Source organism: Sinocyclocheilus anshuiensis, unplaced genomic scaffold, assembly GCF_001515605.1.
Source record: "Sinocyclocheilus anshuiensis isolate Anshui unplaced genomic scaffold, SAMN03320099.WGS_v1.1 scaffold457, whole genome shotgun sequence".
Lineage (NCBI taxonomy): Eukaryota > Metazoa > Chordata > Actinopteri > Cypriniformes > Cyprinidae > Sinocyclocheilus > Sinocyclocheilus anshuiensis.
In genome coordinates this window covers 3148851-3153074 of record NW_015537939.1, presented here as the reverse complement: position 1 = coordinate 3153074, position 4224 = coordinate 3148851, and the positions used below count along the sequence as shown (strand labels likewise).

The 4224-nt window shown below is 35.8% G+C and overlaps 1 protein-coding gene across 1 annotated transcript in view; it reads left to right on the top strand.

Moving 5' to 3' along the window:
* The first annotated feature begins 668 nt into the window (after positions 1–668).
* The window catches only part of LOC107662710 (probable E3 ubiquitin-protein ligase HERC1), a 78104-nt gene continuing 74548 nt past the window's right edge, over positions 669–4224 (top strand). Inside the window, 1 exon segment of the mRNA XM_016452784.1 lies at positions 669–954. The gene's annotated coding sequence lies outside the window, so the exon portion shown is untranslated.

Here is a 4224-nt window from a genome sequence, read left to right as displayed (position 1 = left end):
AGATCATGTTCTATGATATTTTTTTTTTGTAAATTTCCTACCGTAAATATATCAAAACTTAATTTTATTAGGATATTGAGTAAAGATCATGTTCCATGATATTTTTTTTTGTAAATTTCCTACTGTAAATATATCAAAACTTAATTTTTGATTAGTAATATGTATTGCTAAGAACTTCATTTGGACAACTTTAAAGGTGATTTTCTCAATATATATATATATATTTTTTAATTGACCCTTATGACTGGTTTTGTGATCCAGGGTCACATTTTATGTCACTATTCTCGACTTTAAAAAGGTCTCAGTATATTTATTTATTTATTGTAATTCTATTTTTTGTGATAATTTGGGTCGCATTGGGCAAAGCAAAAATCTCAAAGAGATGCAAAAGCGTTTTAAAACGACATGAATATTTAAAATAAAAATGAAAACGTGAACATAAGTTTATAATAATATTTTAATATTTTAATGATAAAATGCTATCAGTTAAATAATAAATAATAATGATCTAAATACTTGCATATTAAATACAGTAATGGTAAATAACGTCTCGTAAACAAAAGCTAGACATAACGGACTCATACGATATAAACGTCATGACGTCATGACACTACGCCGTATGCGTAAAATCCACCGCTGCACGCGCATTCCCGAAAACGAACGCCGCTATCTTTCATGGCAGCAGTTTGCGGAGCGGCAACCTACCCCACTATAAACACCCTCAGCGCGAGATTAGGCGGCATTTCGTCCTCGCATTGCGTAACGGGTGCCGTTTAGTTATATTTAATTCAAAAGTGTGTATGTGTGAAGGTAAATACAGGATATGGTTCACAATAAAGCGCAGGATTCACGTCCTTCTGGTAACGTTAGGCAGCAGGTTTAAAGAGCCTTGCTGGGGGCGGTTGATCTGCTGGGCGTGAATGGCTTAAGGAAGACAGGAGATCGGATCGTTTGGTAAGCATTATATACACTTACACAGTCTTTTTTATGTTTCATTCGACAGTATCCGATCTGATGAATTGTGGGTTGTTGTTTCTGTCGTAACTGATGTGGTTTAATAGTTCATTAAACAGTTGAGCTCGTAATATAATTATGTCCCCACTGGATGCAGCAAATGCCTCGTTTGTAATGGGTTTTATTGGTGTTGTCTCATCGCGCCGGGAGATGGCATCACAGTATGGTAAGGGGCGTAACATGACACTAAAGAGTGACGATGCTGAAAATTCAGCTTTGCCAAAGTAACAATAAAAGACATTTTAAAACATATTATTGTTGGAAAACCATTATTTTAAAGTGTTAAAATATTTCACAAAATTTGAAATAATATATATCCAACACATCTGAACTTCTTGGCGGGAATAACCCAGCTGTTATTCTGTCCTCTAGTTTAATTTGAAAAGCACACCCAACAGCTATCAGATCAACACTAGTTTAAAACTGTATGTTCTCTGATCTATTTTTATACGTGCTCTAAAATTACTATTTGGGTGCATAACTGCCTCTCTCTCATCATTAATAGTAACATGTAACTGAAGATTGTCTATATTTACACCCAGCGCATTGTACTCACGCCAGTATATCTGTTGTAAAGTGGTAAACACCTCAGAGTATAAGCTCAGTGTCTCTTTACACAGTCCGCCACATTAAGGACTTGCTATTGTCATGGTTTTTGTAGGATTAGTCAGAGTTCCCGGGGAATGTTACACTCGTTCCCACACCACCTCCCACATAACTGTGAAGCAACTTTGAGAAGCATCCTTTTTATTTTTATATATAGTGAAACCGTAGACTTAGAACGTAGAAGGTCTGGGTCATGTTGCTCATGGACACTGACCAACGGGAGGTGGTGGTAACTTGCTCGAAGTGACGAGAAGGCCACCGGATTCACTGACGTGAGAGAAACCGAGGCAGGCGTCCAGGTTGCTCAATTCCCAGGCTGATGGTGTGTGGTTCATTCGAGGTCTTAGTCCTGGATTTCCATTTTAGATCATACTGCTTTGCAAGTGTTGGATTCATCATGTCAGTCATTACTGATTGAACGGCTACTGATTTCCAGATATAATCAAGGAAGGTTTCATATTCATATGTTAGCTAATCATATTTTCTGAGACTGAAATATAATATCAAGAGTATGTCTGTCATCCTAACCACTGGAGTTTCCTTATTTCCTCTTTTTATACTCAAAAAATGGAAATAACCCCTCTTTAGAACATTGGAAGTTTGATCAAAAATAAATCTTTATATATAGTGAAACCGTAGACTTAGAACGTAGAAGGTCTGGGTCATGTTGCTCATGGACACTGACCAACGGGAGGTGGTGGTAACTTGCTCGAAGTGACGAGAAGGCCACCGGATTCACTGACGTGAGAGAAACCGAGGCAGGCGTCCAGGTTGCTCAATTCCCAGGCTGATGGTGTGTGGTTCATTCGAGGTCTTAGTCCTGGATTTCCATTTTAGATCATACTGCTTTGCAAGTGTTGGATTCATCATGTCAGTCATTACTGATTGAACGGCTACTGATTTCCAGATATAATCAAGGAAGGTTTCATATTCATATGTTAGCTAATCATATTTTCTGAGACTGAAATATAATATGAGTATGTCTGTCATCCTAACCACTGGAGTTTCCTTATTTCCTCTTTTTATACTCAAAAAATGGAAGTAACCCCTCTTTAGAACATTGGAAGTTTGATCAAAAATAAATCAGTAATATTGTGAAATATTATTACAATTTAATATAACTGTTTTCTATTTTAATATATTTTGAAAATGCATTTATTTTTGTGATTGCAAAGCTGAATTTTCAGCATCCTTTACTCTTCAGTGTTGGTTATATAACTTGACAGCTATGAAAACAAATGATTATCTGTTTGACCAATCAGAATCAAGTATTTCAGAGCATAGTCATATTATTACTGTGTAAAACTTGCATTACTTACTTGCATAGCCATAAAAAGTCAATGCTGGAATAATAAAATGCATAATAAAACTAATGCATCGCATACTCAAACTGAGGTTTTTTGAAATGTCACAGCTCTCAAAACAAGTGGAAATTTTCATTGTTACATCTTCAGATGAAAGCTAACTGTCTCTGAGGTTGGAAAGAGACCCAGAAAGGTGAACCCTGGGTGTTGTCAGGCTGTTTTCATCTTCACATCATCTCATTAGGTTATTTGTAGGCTAGTTACAGCCGCTGGAGTCTGTAATCAGTTTTACACATACTAACTAGATTAGGATGAAGTCTAAACCTTCTGATTAATGAGTCAGAAAGATGTTAGGGCCAAGTAATTCACTGTTTATCTGTAGTGCATGACTATTGTTGTCATCAGTGTAAGTAAGCTGTGCATAAGTCGATGTGTTCTTCATGTTTAATCAAACCGTGCCTCAGGAAAATGACCTTGATTTAATTCTACATATGTTTTCTGATACATTTCTTGCATCCTGACTGGGGAAAACAAGTGCAGGCTGTCAATAAATTTCCTTCAGAAAGATCCTGGAGGAGTGTGTGTCTGTTTTTGGAGGAGAGCTGTTTGTAGTCTGTTTCTGACAAGGATGTAACCACATTCTGGATTGAGAGGGACCAAATATAATAGTAATTTAAAAATGAACCATTGTAATACACATATTGGTCAAAGAATAATTTGAATATTATGGGTGACATGTCCATAGTTTCCAATGGAAATGGAAGATGCACCATAACAAACAAAACTGTGAAGAAGCCAGACATAAGCTCTGTTCCAAAAACCTATTGAGCTGCCTAGAAACTTGACTGGATACATGTAATGCTTCCTTATTTAGTAACAATGAGGCATCTTAGAGGTCAGCAATTGTGGTGCCTATTGTTTAAAACAGCCTCCAGAGTTCAAACTATTTATTTATTTTTATTTTGTAATTATATTTATACATTTAGATTAGATTTAGATAATTAGATAATTTATTTATTAGATTTTGTATTAAAATGTATTTAAATTAAATGTATTTATTAAAGGCACACTTCATCCAAAATTGAAAATTCTGTCATTAATCATCCAAACCCGTAAAACCTTTGTTCATCTTTGAAACACAAATTAAGATATTTTGGATGAAACCTGAGAGCTTTTTGACCCTGCATAGACGGCAACGGAACTACCACTTTCAATGCCCAGAAAAGTAGTAAGGACATCGATAAAATAGTCCGTTTGACATCAGTGGTTCAACCTTAAAGGGGTCCTATTATGCTCTTTA